The following is a 17,104-nucleotide window of genomic DNA, read 5'->3' as shown; positions in this document are numbered from 1 at the left end:
TTTAAAAACTTTCCTGTGACTAGCTCATCTTATTTCTTCATATACATTGTGGTTCATTTAGATATCTAGTTGTAGCTTTTTATTCTTAGGAATGCAAGAATGTAGGTGACTCCTTGTAAATTGATTATTTGACAAATGAATTAAGGGCAAATTAAGGAGAAAATCTTGACTCAAGGATAGCTTTAACAATAAATCTGTAGCTTGGGATTGCTGGGCTTTATTTTCTAGTTGTGATGACTAATGCAACCTAATTTGCTGTATATTGTCATTTAAACTATGTAACAATCTGAGTTCATAAACTCAACATACCTGCTCTTGTAATCCAGACACCCAACATCTCCATGACCTTCCTTGGAGTGAATCATCAGAGTTTAAAAGAAGATTTTAGTAACCTACACTGAATATCCCAGACTCCTCCCTGATTTATCTGTGCTTCTTGAATTTTTGCATACTTGAAATTGATCATAAAGATTTTACTCAGTAAAATCTGGTTAGTTTAAGTCTGATTTGTAATGCTTTCTATTAGCTCAGATTGGTGATAATGGGCAAGATTGCATTGAAACCACAGGCTCTCTCAGGTCTCTTTTGGAAGGTAGATAAGAGAAGACAAGTAGAATGAAGATTTGATAGCAGGAACTCAGGACACTTATATTTATTATTATTAAGATGCAAAGGTTTTCAAGCAGATGATGATCTAAGTCTCACCAATTAAATTTAAGGGCAGAAGACTTGAAAGCCAGATGCATAGGCTAAGTGAATTAAAAGAAGAAAGTCAAAAAGAATGTAACAAAAAACTTTTATTTTCTAGCAATTTTTAGCACCCCTATTACAAGTCTGATTACTCAGAGAAAGAATTGGTAACAGGCCTCCTCAGAATTCTGTAGCTACATGAAAAATTATCCTATTTACTCGTGAGGTAACAAAAAATTGCTGACTACCTGAAAAAGTCTATAGGCAACTATGGGTCAAGAACACATGACTACTGAATCCTGAGGTATTTTTTAATAAGTTAAAATATTCAGAAAAATATCAGGAGAGATAAATTCTTAAATTTAATGAAATTGGTGAAATGTTGGAGTGCATTCTAAAATTGCAAAGTGTGATTAATGAGATTTTTCAGCAGCTCTGTGACTTTTATCTGATGCATATTTTTGATGAATATCATTATGTATAAAGGGGCATGTTGTCTACTCTTTTCCTAGGGTCATTTCACTATATTTTCCATTCAATCACATTTAAAGGGAAACTTTGAATTGCCTTAGTACTCATTGATAGAAAATACTAACCAATATACAATTCTGGGACTTAATCAATGTATGTATCATTTCTAAGCTTCAAGAAATGGTTGCCATGACAAATTTCTTTTCACTGTCTCCTTTGGAATCTGTCTTTCTTTGTCAGCAAACACAATTTCTATTCATAGAACAAAATATGAATTTGAGTGAATGCCTGAGCAAGAATAACCATTACAATACTTACAAAACATGGTGACACAAACAATTCCAGAAAGCTCTTATAAGCCACTGTTCAATGATGTTAGACATAGCTGTGACCAAAGCATACACAGACCAAAGATCTAACAGAAACCAGTCATGGATCCTTAGCAGAGATCTCAAATTTTCCACCCCAGAAATTGCCTAAAGATACACACACACACACACACACACACACACATACACACACACAGAGAGAGAGAGAGAGAGAGAGACACACACATTGAAAGGCAATTGCTAACTAATGTAAAAAGTTCCTTCACCAAGGAAAGGTGTCATAAAAGACTGAAGGCAGAAAATACATCCTGTCCTGGTTAATAACAGAGAGATATAAGGATAAGGAAAAAGCCACACAATGATGTATTGTTAAGAAGTATATCATGAGATGGCTTTTCCATCTTTTTGCTGAGTAAGAAAGAGCAAGGGAAGAAGTACTTCATGAGGATGCATTTCAGGAGGAGTCTACCACATAAGCACATTTACTTTTTTAAAATTTATTTTTATGTGGTGCTAAGGATTGAGCCCAGGGCCTTGCACGTGCTAGGCGAGAACTCTACCACTGATCCACAATCTCAGCCCCATAAGCACACTTACTAGTATGTTTTTTTCATTGAACAAAGTCTGGAAATAGAGATCCCAATTAACACCCTATTGCATCATTCTTCTTCAACAATATTTTAGTCAGGTTTTTCTTTTTTGCTTCCTGCAATCAAAAGACCTGACAAGAAGTATTTTAGAGGAGAAAAACTTTACCTGGGAGCTCACAAATTTCAGAGGTCTCAGTACCTAGACTCCACTGTTCACAGATTGATGTGAGGCTGAATATCATAAGGAAGTGTGTGGTGGAGGCAGAGAGTCAGGACATCACACTGGGAAGTAGAGAAAAAGACAGCTCCCCTAACCAAGACAAAATATAAACCCCAAAGCATTCTCCCAGTGATCTACCTACTTCAGCCACACCCTACCTACCTACAGTCATCACCCAGTTAATCCCTATCATGGGATTAATACAGCAATAGGTTGAGGCTCTTAGAACCTAATCATTTCACCTCTAAAATTTCTTGCATCGTCTCAAACATGAGATTTTGGGGACAAATAATCTAAACTAATAACAAACAGGCACTTTAATTTTCTCATGGCCAACACACTCAAGGGAGTGTTCACTCACTTGGTAAACAGCAGACATACTTGCAGATTATAAAACTGATTGAAAAAGACAAGTAAATTTTGAACATTATTATTGATTAAAACTCATTCAGCATTGAAGAAAAATTACGCCCTCACTATCAGAATATTTTTATGATATTCATAGAATCTTATGCTATAGCCTTTTTCTGTGGTCAGGCAAGTTAATGCAGATTTATCATATTCTGTGGAGTTGCCAAGCAAACAAACAAGCCAGCAGCAATATGACAGTTCATAAAGGAAACAATGCAAAGGCAGTGCCTCAGATGAGAGAGCTATTTTGGCTTCTGAAATGAAAAGCTATGTTGGAACTCAAGTAATCACTGATGGAGAGATGGCAACATTCTTTGTAGCCATCAAATGATCTAATGTGTCCAGAGTCTCACCTAATAGCAACAAGAATGAAATTGCTTGAAAATATCTGTGGTTTCAAGTCTGTAAGGACCATAACAGCATAGAGCACACAGGACATGACATCTGCTGCGTACCTGAGGGCTTATGAATATACTTCATTTGGTGCTCTAATTTTAATGTCAGTTTCATTAATCATGTAACACACATAACAACAGAAAAAAAGCATGAAAAATTTTGGGATAGCAAATTTCCTTCTTACAATATCCATGAGTATATCTCTGCCACTCAAGCATTTTTCTTTTGGTGTTATGTTTGTTATCAATGTACAGAAAGAGTCAATAAATCATATATGCTATGAACGAACATGTTACACTCAGAACAGTGCTCTTTTCAAACTTTTACTATTGAAAATGGGTAACTGAAGATGCTTTATGGTGGCTTAATATTTAAATGAACACATCCTAAGTTTGAGTATGAGAGGACATAAAAAGAGGTTATATTTCAGAGCATTAGAGTTATACATAGTAGCCGGGTTTATCCTGACAAAATCATACATGTATGGAATCTGACCCACTCTATTTCAGTCCCTGGTCCTCACCCCACCCTTCCATTAAACCTCCCTTCCTTCCCCAACTACCACCTGTCTCCACCAGTTCTTCCCCTGCTCATCAATTCGCCCACATTTGACTGGTGCTTTACATACACATACATCAAGTTAAAATCCACTATGATATATTTATAAATATATGCAATATATGTACACAGCATGGTTTTGTTAAATTCATTCTGCATTTCTTCCCCATTCCCATCCTTCCTCACTCACTCTTGATCTCTTTCTTCTACTCCACTGATCTTCTTTATGTCTTTATGATACCCAATCTCCTGCTTCTTTTCCCTTATTTTGCTCTAGCTTCCATAACAAGACCCCTAAAGCTCAATAAATAAAACTAAGGATCAATAAGTGGGATGTTATCAATTTAATAAACTTCTGCACAGCAAAGAAAACAATTAAGAGCCGGAAGAGAGAGCCTATGGAATGGGAGAAAAATCTTTTCCACCTGCTCCTCTGACAGGGGATCAATATCCAGAATATATAAAGAAGTCAAAAAACTTAACACCAAAAAAAAAAAAAACTCAAATAACTCACCCAAAAAAATGGACAAAAGAACTAAACAGATATTTCTCAAAATAAAAAAAAAACACAAATGGTCAATGAATATGTGAAAAAATGATCAATATCCCTAGAAATCAAGGAAATGCAAATCCAAACTAAATGGAGATTTAATCCCACTCCAGTAACAATGGTAATTATTGAGAGTACACAAATAATAATAGATACTGACAAGAATGTGAAGGAAAGTTTACACTCATACATCTTTGGTGGGACTATGCATTAGTATAACCGCTCTGAAAAGCGGTATGGGAATTCTTAAAAAAAAAAAAAACTAGAAATAGAACCTCCACATGATCTAGATATTGCAGACCCTGTTATTTTTCTAAAATAGTGAAATTCAGTGCAATATAGGTGAGATGTACTTACATTAATGTTTATAGCTGAGCAACTCACAATAGCCAGGCAATGGAACCAGCCCATATGCCTGTCAACAGATGAGTAGATAAAGAAAATGTGGTATATGCACAGTGAAGTATATTTCAGCTACAAAGAAAAATAAAATTATGTCATTTCCTGTTACTAGTAGAACTGGAGAATATCATGCTAAGTTAATAAGCCAGACTCAACATCAAGAGTTGGATATTTTTCTCTCATATGTCTTAAGCACAACATAGAATCTTTAATGAAATGTCACCTTACAATCCAAAATTAGGAATGAGAGAGCAGAGCAATTACAATTAAACATTTCTCCATTTTTCACCTACTGTTTTCATCTATTCTTTCTTATTCAGGATTGCTAGCTATATTTTAACATTTTCTAGACCCAAGGAATGCCTACCACCTAATCTTGGTGATATTGAATTGAGCAGTGCAAATTTCTAAAAATATTTTGGAAAGAATCAGGACTATAACATTTGTGATTAAATTAGGATGAGCAGTAAATGCAGCTCCATTACCAAGAAACAGGACCTGTCCTACATTCTTGAACTATTAAATCTTTCATTGGTCTGAAAAAAAGGGGAAAGGTGAAAAATATTAGAAAAGCTGCTTTTATTGTCAAGTGTCTGGGTAAATAAAATAGATGCTGACCTTAAAAGAAAGTCAATATCATTTTTTATTAGTTCATTTTAGTTCTACATAATATTGGGTCTCATTTTGACATGATCATACAGGCATGGAAAAAAAAAATGTGTTCCAATTCAGTCCCCTGTACTTCCTCCTTTCCTCCCTTCCCCTGTTCCCTTTACTCTATTCAACAGATCTTTTTTCTATTTATTTATTTTTTTAAATTAGTGCATTATAAATATATATATATGTATATACATATATACATATACATATATATGCATATAAAAATTTCAATGTGGCATATTCACATATGTACATAGGAAAGTTTGTTCAAATTCATCCCACTGCCTTTCCCTTTTCCTGAGTCTCCTCTCTCCTCCTCAATTTTCTCCTCCTCCTTTTCTCCGCTGGTCTCACTTCGGTTTTCATAGGATTTCCCCCATCATTTCCTCCCCCCCTCCTTTTTCCTTATTTTGGTTTAACTTCCACATATGACAAAAACATTTGACCTTGTCTTTTAAACTGTTGTGAAAAGAAAGTAATAGGTAAAAGTAAGTAATGAATAAAAAGGCACTGATAAAAGGACTAAATTCCCAGGGAAGGCTGCAACTATGTGATTTCCAAGTGAACATGTCAGAACAAGAGAGTAATACTCCTAGTCTTTCTTGTCATCTCATAACATCCACTGGTGGGTGGTGGGAGAAACCTCAGGACTTTGTATTATCACAGAACAATACTAAACTCTCTCACTCTTCACAGCATAACATATGTAGTGACTTGATTAGGACTGACCCCACTGTTTCAAATGTTCCATAATTATGTAGGAACTTGTGTTAGTCTGTTTTGTGAATAAAATACCTGACAAGAACAAATTATTTGAAGAGTATGGTTTCAGTCCATGGTAGGCTGACTCCACTGTTCTGATTCCCAGCTGATACAGAACATAATGGTTAAAGGGTGAGGTGGAGAAAAGTTACTCAACTCATGGGGCCAGGAAACAGAGAGATAGAGGCAGGATCCAGGGAAATAGGATATAATTCCCAAAGGCACACCCCCCCCCAGTGACCAACTTCTCCAGCCATGCCCCCTTCTACAATCACCACTCTGTAGAGTAGCTCTGGCAATCTGAGAAGGGTGTGTATGCCTGTAATCCTAGCAGCTCGGGAGACTGAGACAGGAGAATCACAAGTCTAAGACCAGCCTCAACAACTTAGTGAGACCCTACACAACTTAGATCCTTCTTAAAACAAATAAGAATGGTTAATGATATAGCTCAGTGATAAAGTGCCCCTGAATTCAGTCCTCAGTAACCCCTGCCCCCAAAAAGAGTGCTTCTTCAAATTTTTAATAAATCTAATGAATTAATGCTTGGATTAAGTTGTCATTCTCATAATTTAATCATTTCACCTCCTGCATTAACACATGACCCCTTTTGGAGGGACACTTCATATGATCCTCACATTCTGAGTGGGATAGGAATAACATTCTTAGGAGGTTGCCACCATGTTGACAAAGTCTTGCTAATTAAAATATGAACACAAGGAAGTGTCTCTTTTATAGTCAGTGTCCATAGCTGGAAATTTGTCTTGAAGAAAAAAAAATGAGCTCTAAATATACAAATGAACTCAGTAATTACCTTGGCAGAGCTATTAACAATGGCAGACAAGCCTTATCTATTACAAAGTAAAAGCATCATTTACCATTGCACTGCTGTTTTTAAAGGTTGAGGAATATGTGGCTTAGACAACAGATGTTTAATAGTTAGAATTGTTATATTAAACTTAAATTATAGTGGGTTTGGTCATTGTTTTCTAGTGTCCTGGATATCATAGAGAAAAAAAATTATTCTGGGTTTAAAGAGATAGATGGAAAAACTGAATTACACCTACTGAGTATGGATGGACTAACTAATATGCTAACTCTAAAAGCCAGTGTTGTGAAGCTGTTGCTGTGATGCCTGGGATATTATGTTGTCTACACACAAAATGCATTTTAGAAATGGCAAGATGATGTCCTTTGGTTACCACCCCAGTCAGTGGGAACATATGAGCATGGGAAAAATATTCTCTGACAAAGTCACATGATGAGCAAAGCCTTTGAAAATTCATTTACAGAATTAAATTCAGACTTATAAAAATAATAGTTTTCAAAAAAATGAAGAAATATATTAAAATATAAACTGAAGTCATTACTTGATTTAAAAAAATGCCTGTGTAAATATCTAAAAAGAAAGCAAAGTTGGCCTTATGAAACTTACACGTCGAATAAATGCGTACATCAACATACATAGAAAAGTTCAGATGAGTATAATTGACTGAGAAATAAGAGAATATAAAAGAAAAGTTTTTATTGCTTCTTAATCAAATATCATCACAGTACCACTTTCAACTGTATCTCTTTCCTTGATTAAAATGTGCCCAATAAACTTGTATTTTCAAAGGGGTAGACCCAATTTAAGAGACAAGGGGAAATTTGCAAATTCTTGGAAATTTTGCAATTCTTCAATAATTCTTGCTGCATTGAACCAAATGTGTCATTACTTAAAGAATACATGATTTTAATAGAAAACAAAGGTGTAAATTGGATGGTAAGACAATTCATAAAACTAAAAGAAATTGGACAAATATGTAATTAGGAGACATATTACATAATTGATAGTCTATGCTGTATCAGCATTAAACATGCTGCCTTCTCTAAATGCTTCACTTTAACTTCAGAAAATCCTAGGATTTATAGAAGCCTTCATTTTTCTGCAATGTTTTTCCTTCATTTTTATTGTAAAACATTAAAGTTCATTGTCTGTTGTATATCAACCACTCTTCTTCAGAAAGCATAACGAGGCAATAATTTGGTTTTTACAGAGACACTATATAATTTTGATTCTATTATTGCTCAGTGAATTTGAAAATGTGACTGTTATTCTATTAAATATTTCCTGTTGTGCTTCAAAATAATTTTTTTAAATGTAAAACTTATGCATGTGAACTCTACAATTATATTCACAATGCATTTTCTCCTGTATATTGCCATGGATATTGCCTTAATGAATTTGTTATTACACAAACATAAGGGTCCTTATCTTTGTCTGCTATTTATAGTTTATCCATAAAGAGCTTACCAAATAGATTTAAGTATCAATTATATCAAATGAGTCTCACAATCACATCCACATCCTAAACTTTTCAGTCTTTTTGAATCTGAAATTTTATCTTTGCCTGTTATATCCACAATGTGTCAAATAAATAATTTAAAATTATATGTGGCTGTATTAGTCCACTTTCCATTTTCATAGAAAGTATCTGGGGTTGAGTTGTATATAATGAGAAGAGATTTATCTGCCTCACAGCGCTGATCGATAAAGGTCCAAGCCGCATGGTGATGGCTTGTCCAAGAGTACCCCTGACAGGATGGCATCATGTTGTTTGACATCCTGGTGGAAAAACAGGCCAAAACAAGAAATTATGTGGTAAGAAAGGAATTCTTAGAGCAGGCAGAGATGAGCATTGCTCTTTTACAGTAACCTTCTTTCACAGAAAATAACGAGTCACAGGAATGTTGTCAATACCTTCTGAGTGCAGCAACCCCAATAACCTAATTCCATTGCACTAAGCATTACCTCTTAAAAGTTCAACGTTATTTTAACACTGCCATAAGCAGCACCATGCTTCCAATATATGAACTTTGTTGGACATAATCAAAGAATATACAAAGCATAGCAACGGCCAAATTAGAATCTTCTGTTTTCTCTGGGCCACCCAGTCTTTGAACCTGCATATTTCCTTTTCCAACACATCCCATGTTTACAAGTTGCACTTCACTTTCAAGACTGATCATGTTAAAATTGTTTGTTCTCTTCCTTTCCCATCCTTCATAGGATCAACAAATCCTATGACTTCATCTCTTCTGCAAACAATTTAGTGCAAACCACTTATGACCATTTTGATTATTTATGACCTCTTGAATTACTTCAAGGGTCTCTTAACTGCTCTTCCTTTCTTTTCTTCTTTAGAATCCACGTCGTTCATAACAACCAAAGGTGTTTTTTCTCAAAATATGAGCAAGTTCTTAGACTCCCTTGCTTAAAATACACCAATGACTTTTAACTACCAGTAGTATGCATGCACACGCGCACACACACACACACAGACACAAATACATACACACACATTAGCAAAATTTTACCATGGCCTCCGTGAACTCATGTTAGTTTGCTTCTCCTTACCTCAAAAATTTATCTAGTCATAATTTTCCTCCTCATTTATTAAATAAACCATATAATGACTTTCTTTATGTTGAATAGTGGATCTCAACATAATTTGGCAATAACATTTAAGTTAGAGTGACACATTTATTACTTTGTTCATGATTGTGTGAAAATTTTTTGTAGAAAGGTATTTTCTGCAAGATTTTCTACTATCCACAATTTTTCTTCATTCCTGTCCATAGATATGCAAGTTCCAATTAATAGTAATACTTTCTATGGCCTCCTTATCTTGTGATTATTTATCAGTTTTTAAGACTAATTATCTCCAACTGGAATTCTAGAAACTTAAAGCTTTGTGTTTTGGCAACTGCCCAATTTTTTCTTTTCTTAAAAATTTATGTTACCACTCTTTGGATTTTAAGAAGTCCCCTAACACAGTGAAAATAATGGTTAAGATTACAGTACCAAAAAAAAAAAAAAAAACTTTTACAATTACAGTAATTATTATACAGTTTCATACAATAAATACTGTGTCATGTGTATCTTCATAAAATTCAATTTAAATAGCTTATAGTGCACTATTGTCATAATGAGCTAGTCCTCAATGTAAGTTAAAACCAAACTCACTGTTCTTTATTATTGAATTATGTTAATTCCATTTTTAACTCTTGCCTCAAATTTCTTCTTAGACATTACTTCACTATCAGAAATGTCTTCTTTTTACTTCTTTGAAGTATTGTTCTCGGGTATTTCTTTAAAACTCAAGTGAAATATTATAATTGTGAAAATACTTTATTTATGCCTGTATTAATTTTATTAGTTTCTCATTGTTGTTGTAACAAATGATAATGTTAGTGTCCTAAAGCAACATAAATATAGCATAGTACCAACAGATCCTTAGGTTTGTCAATTCTACTTAAGCTAAAATCAAAGTGTTATCAGGGCTGCCTTCCTTTCTGGAGTTTGTAGGAATAATAAAACTTTTTGGTTTTTTTTTAATTTATTTTTTAAAAGCTAACTGGACTCCTTGTTTCGTAGTTCCCTTCTCCTCTCTTCAAAACTAGCAAACAGTAGTTTCTGTAATCTTCACATATCTCTCCGAATCTTCTTAGTGATTGTCTGTCTGTCTGACTGTCTGTCTGTCTGTTTCTGTCTCTCTCTGTCTCTGTCTCTCTCTCTCTCTCTCTGTCTCTCTCTCTCTCTCTTTCCTTTTTTCTCTATGGCTTTTGAATCACAAGGTCACTTGCTTAGCAAAGTCAATTTTCTTTCACCATAAAATGTACCAGAAATAGATATTTGAGATTTTGGATACAGGAATGTTTAGGGACCATCATTTTTTTAATTTTTTTTAGTTGGACACAATATCTTTATTTATTTACTTTTATGTGGTGCTCAGGATTGAACCCAGGGCCTCAAATGTGCTAGACAAGCACTCTACCGCTGAGCCACAACCTCAGTCCTAGGGACCATCATTTTGCCTATCACGCATCTTCACATGAGTTTCTTATACTAGTCTTTCTACAATTAGCAGATATAGTGCTGATATACTATACACTGAGCTATCTGGATTTCAATATAGTGTAGTTGATAAATGAATGTGTTTTAGAGACAGACACACTAGATTCTAATCCAAGATCTTAGATTTAACGATCATTATTTGAGTCAATCATATAATATTTTAATATCTCTATTTCTTCAATGAAGATAAAATAATAATATCAAACACTCTTAACATTAGCAATGAACTTTGTTAAATATACAAAATGTTTGAAATATTGCTTAGGCTACGGTTAGCACTCAGTGAGTATTAGCTACAACCATGGGTGTACTGCAATGCAATTACCTTTCAACATGTTTATTTGCTTTAATTTTTCAATTTCACTATGTGGTCATTCAACTACCTTCCCATCTTTCTACATAGTTTTAGTTTTTTTTCTTTAAAATACTGTGTCAGAATTCATGGGATTAAATCTGTACCTCTAATTTCTTACTGAACTTAAGGGTCATCAAAAATGACCCTTTATTTAGTTGATTTTAATATTATACACTTGATTTTCATTTAAAACACCAAGGAAATAAAATCCTCTGTAAAACATTTAATTATGTTTGATAATTGTTTTAAGAGCACAGTGGAGGCATTATATATTATTAATAAGAGGTATTTACTATAATTCTCGTAAGAAATGTTTTTGGAAATTTTATACAGAAAACAACCATATGATCAAACAAATCCATTCCTAGGTATATATACAACGGAAATGTAATCAGTGTGTTGAAGAGACATTTATACTCCTATGCTCATTGAAGCACTATTCACAATAGTCAAGGAATGCAAAAAAACTAAGTGTCCATGACATGATAAAAGGATAAATAAAATGTGTGTACATTCACATAATGAAGTATTATTCAGTCAAAAGAAAACAATGAAATCCTGCCATTTGTAATTAAACAGCTATGAATGGAATCAATTATGTTAAGAGAATAAACCAGTCACAGAAAGACAACTACTATGTGATCTTACTCATAGAAAGAATCTAAAAAATCTATCTTATGAAAATTGAGAGTAGAATGGGTATTATTAGAAGCTGGAAAAAATAGGAAAGGGAAACATTTGCTACGTGAATATTAAATACTAGATGGAAGTGAGGGTCCTTGTGTGCTATTGTATGCTAGAGTGACAATGGATAATAATAGCATACTGCATATTTTAGAATTCTATAAGAAAAGATTTTTAAATGTTTTCAGCATAAGGAAATTGTAAATATTTAGGATAAATATATATACCTCAATATAAATATGCAGTGCATACACACTGCAACATTATATAGTATTCCACATATATGTGCAGTTTTTATGTTTTATGTCTGTGTTAAAACATAAAAATAAAATGAGCTGTACTTAAATAAAAATTGAATAAATAAAATATAAATTAGAAATAATAAAACCTCTTCTTAAAGATTTTCTTTACCTGGTTGAATTGATATTCAAATGAATTTTTGGAATTACATAAAAGTTTTCTTTTTCCTTCAGTGACAAGTTTGATGGACAGCTATAGGCATTATGCAGACTGCATTTTAAATATATCTGTACCTCCAAAAGGGAATATTTTCTGGCATTTCTTATACCTTAAAGAAATTCTCATTATTTTATATATGGATTTTACTTAAAGGTTACTTTAATTGATAATAGATATGACGACAAATTTTAGCCATGTTCTGGATCAGAGCAAATGGTGGGATGGATCTTTTCATTAAGACAAAAAAGCCACAAAGTTCAGAGAACAAGAGCAACAAAGAATACTTTGGGGAGGGATGAAACATACTTAAAAGTATATTTGAACCTGTAAAAATAACAGAAAAGGGAAAAGATGAGAAGAATGATGAACAATGATAGAGTTAATCTAAGAACAGTTTACGAAGCAGCATCTTTGGTTGGTTAGCTTTTATGCCTCTTCCAATGTAATCATTATGGGGAAAAAAAGATTTTTTACATCCAGATTAAAAGAAGAGATGCACTTGCTATGAAACTCATGTTTCCTTTGTTTGTTTAACTAAAGCCTGTGCTCCAGATGTACCTTCTGATCCCCTGCGATAAAGTATGCCATTCTGTGGGCATCCTGAAGATGCAGAAAGCTGAAGTTCACCTATAAATGAGGGATAGTGATAGTAACAGCAGTTAGAAATATAAGCAAATAAAAATTATCATAATATATTTGAAGTCACCAGTGATTTTAATATAACTAAGTTAATGTCAGCACAGTGAACCCTGAAAAGACTGCATCAATACAAGGAAAGTTAAATGGTTTTTAAACAAATTGTAAATTATTTAGTCTATTGTGTATACTTTCAATTTACTATTATAAAATAATGATTATAAAAAAAGAGGACAAATAGAACCACAGAAATAGTCTAAGCACTAATGAAACAAACCGTAATATTGTTAAGAAAATCTGGAGAAAAGTAAAGATGAAAATGGAATGGTACCAAGAATTAACCTCAAATAAAACAATGATCTGTATTTTAATATCAAAATTTCAAAAAAAATCTAAGAAGCAAACAAAGATAAACCTTTAAGTCTTTGACTTGGTCAACAGAATCTTAGATATGGCATCAAAATCAGAAATAAAATAAACCCTATATAAATTTAACTACATTTAAAGTAATGCACAAACTTTAGTTCATCAAAATAGTTTACCTAGAAGATAAGGTGTAATCTACATAACGAAGGGAAATATTTGAAAATATATATTGGAAACATGCCTAATATCCATTATATAAAGAACTTTTATAACTCCACAATATAAAGATTACAATACAATTAAGAAAAATAATTAAAAATTGAATAGACATTCGCCAAAAGAAGACAGATAAGTGATGACCAAATACATAAAAATTTTTAACATTCTCACTCATTTAAAATATGTTCATTAAAACCTCAGTGAGATACCACTTCATGCAGAATAACATAAAAAACAAATAACAAGTCCTCGAAAAATTGTGAGGAAATTGAAATACCTCTACACCGATGGTATGAATGTAAGCCATGTGAAAAACAGGTTGATACTACCCCAAAATATTAAACAGAGTTAAAATTTGATGTGGTAAAACTATACTTTCTAATATACCCTCAAAAATTTGAAAGCATGAATGTTCATCAGCATTATTCACCAAAAAAGAGGAACCAAAGACCCATCAATGGATGAAGGGCTTCACAAAATGATATATATTCATACAACAGAGCACTATACAATCATAAAAACAAATGAAATACTATTATGTATTTCAGTGTGAATGAACCTCAAAAGAATGTTGCTAAATCAATGAAGCCAGAAGCAAAAGGTCTTGTAATTTATCATTCAATTGAAATGAACTGCCCAGAACAAGTAAGTATATGTTGACAGAGAACAATTTAATGATTGTTAGTGGCTGAAGAAGGGGTAACTAAGGCTGGAAGATTTTTTGGCGGGGGATGAAAATGTCTTAAATTACAGGTGATAACTACAAAGCACTAAAAATGTGCTAAATTCCACAGAATTGTGCACTTGAAAATGGTTGATATTCTGTTAGTAATATTTCAAAAGACAAAGTGTTCAACCATGACACTTTGATCCTTTCTCATTTGAATCTCTTTCACTTTTACAATCATGAAATTTCATGATACTGCATAAAAAGAAGACATCAAACATATTTATATGAAGGGTAAATAAAAATCACCTGCTCAGGAATTTACATTATCTAAATCATAGACTTCTTGTCAGTGGCACAGGACATTAAAGATAAAGAAGTGAGGGCTGGGGATGTGGCTCAGGAGGTAGCGCGCTCGCCTGGCATGCGTGCGGCCCGGGTTCGATCCTCAGCACCACATACCAACAAAGATGTTGTGTCCGCCGAGAACTAAAAAATAAATATTAAAAAAAAAATTAAAAAAAAAAAAAAAGAAGTGATCAATGCTGTGTTTTATGGATGAATTATATTGAAATTGTATTCTGTATACTGCAAGTTATGAATTCAATTTGAGAATAAGATGAAGACAATTTGCATATATACATAAAGAGTTTATCCCTCATGTCATTTCTAAATCCACACCTGAAAGGTGTAAAAACATATTAGAATTTTGAATTATTATTATACTTATGATATTGAGACTTTCTGTGGAGTCTGTCATTGGTCATTTTTATTGATAGAAGGACAACTCACTTTTTAAAATGTGGACAGTATTAATAGTTCAATTAGGAAGTAAAATGAGAGTACCATTCTTTTAACAACTGGTAGATACTTACAAAACACAACTTATTTAGGATCTTGCAGCTTTGTATATTTTCACTTGTCATTTAAGAAATCATTTTATTGAAAATGCTTGCTAATAAATGTAATATATTTCATGAATCTGTACTACTATATTCCAAATAAGTTTTAAATAATCATAATCAAAATATCATTTAATGTATGTTTTCAATATCTCCACAGACATGAAAAATTAGTTCTAAAAAAATCTGAAAACATAATGCTCTGCAAATTTGAAAATCTGGGCATTCATGATTTTTTACCTCCATGTGGTGTTTCTTTACTGCTATTGATAGTAATATAAAATACATAAATCAAATCATGAAGCTACTTAACTTTATGTAAAAGAAAAATTCAAAAATACCCAATCAAAAGTGCACAAAATTGACTGATGATTTATGCTCTAATATCTTGATTTTGTTTTTTTACTCAGTCAATTGCTTCTCTTACTCTTCTCTTCCTCCTCCATTTCTAAAGTTGATTACCAACTCCTCTGGCCAATAATGATTAATGACTGATATTCATTAATTTTATCAACTTATGTATTTTTTAAATTAGCAAGCATAATTGTATATATTTGCAGTTTACAATGTACTGTTTTGGTAAATGCACAGGTTGTGGAATAACTAAATCAAACTGGTTAATATATCTCTTCTCACATATTCTATTTTGGGAATGAGGACATTTCACATCAAATCTCTTAGCAAATTTCAAATGCAGAACATTGTTATTAACTATAGTCACCATATTGTACAACAGATCTTTTGACCTTAGTCCTTCTGTTTAATAAAAATAAATGTCTTTGACCATCAAATTTCAATGGTTAATATATTTTAAAATATATAGCATCATTCTGGTTGTAAACTGAGTAATATTTGGCATCTTCTATCCACTTACAATTCTACATGAAACTGTATAGATCTTTTCTTTATCTCTCATTGAATTACAAGCCCTTCTATATTCTCTGAATAATTAGTAAATCTTTGACCTGTTTGCATTTACTCCTCTTTTCTTGCCTGTTTTCCAGGGCATTCCAGGCAATATCATATTGGTGCAAACAATATGGAAAGCAGTATGGAGATTCTTTGGAAAACTTGGAATGGAACCACCATTTGACCCAGCTATCCCACTTCTGGGTTTATACCCAAAGGACTTAAAAACAGCATACTAAAGGGACCCAGCCATGTCAATGTTTATAGCAGTACAATTCACAAAAGCTAAATTGTGGAACCAACTTACATGTCCTCCAAAGGAAGAATGGATAAAGAAAATGTGATATGTAAACACAATGGAATATTACTCAGCATTAAAAGAGAATACAATCATGGCATTTGCAGGTATATGAATGGAGTAGGAGAATATTATGCTAAATGAAGTTAACCAGTCCCCCCAAAACAAATGATGAATGTTTTCTGTGATATGTGCATGCTGATTCATAATAGGGATGGGGGGGGGACATGGGAATAATACAGGAACTTTAGATAGGGAAAAGGGAAGGGATGGGAGGAAAGAGGGTATGGGGACAGGAAACATGGTGAAATGAGATGAACATAATTACCCTAGGTACTTATATAAAGACATGAATGGTGGGCTGGGGATGTGGCTCAAGCGGTAGCGCGCTCGCCTGGCATGCATGTGGCCCAGATTCGATCCTCAGCACCACATACAAACAAAGATGCTGTGTCCGCCAAAAACTAAAAAATAAATATTAAAAAAATTCTCTCTCTCTCTCTCTACTCTCTCACTCTCTCTTTAAAAAAAAAAAGACATGAATGGTGTGAGTATGTACAACCAGAGACATGAAAAATTATTCTGTATATATGTACTATGAATTTAAATGCATTAAATAAATAAATTTTCTATAAAGTAAAATTTTAAAAAGATATCAATCTACTAAAACGTC

The 17,104-nt window shown here is 33.1% G+C and overlaps 1 protein-coding gene across 2 annotated transcripts in view; it reads right to left on the bottom strand.

Annotated features, from left to right (window-relative positions):
• Nucleotides 1-17,104, bottom strand: part of LOC113186243 (cadherin-9) — a 99,044-nt gene that overhangs the window by 54,276 nt on the left and 27,664 nt on the right. The window lies entirely within an intron of this gene.

The sequence above is a fragment of the Urocitellus parryii genome, chromosome 1 (assembly GCF_045843805.1).
Source record: "Urocitellus parryii isolate mUroPar1 chromosome 1, mUroPar1.hap1, whole genome shotgun sequence".
In the NCBI taxonomy this organism is placed as follows: Eukaryota; Metazoa; Chordata; class Mammalia; order Rodentia; family Sciuridae; genus Urocitellus; species Urocitellus parryii.
The sequence above is the reverse complement of the archived record's forward strand: the minus strand, read 5'-3'. Positions and strand labels throughout refer to the sequence as shown.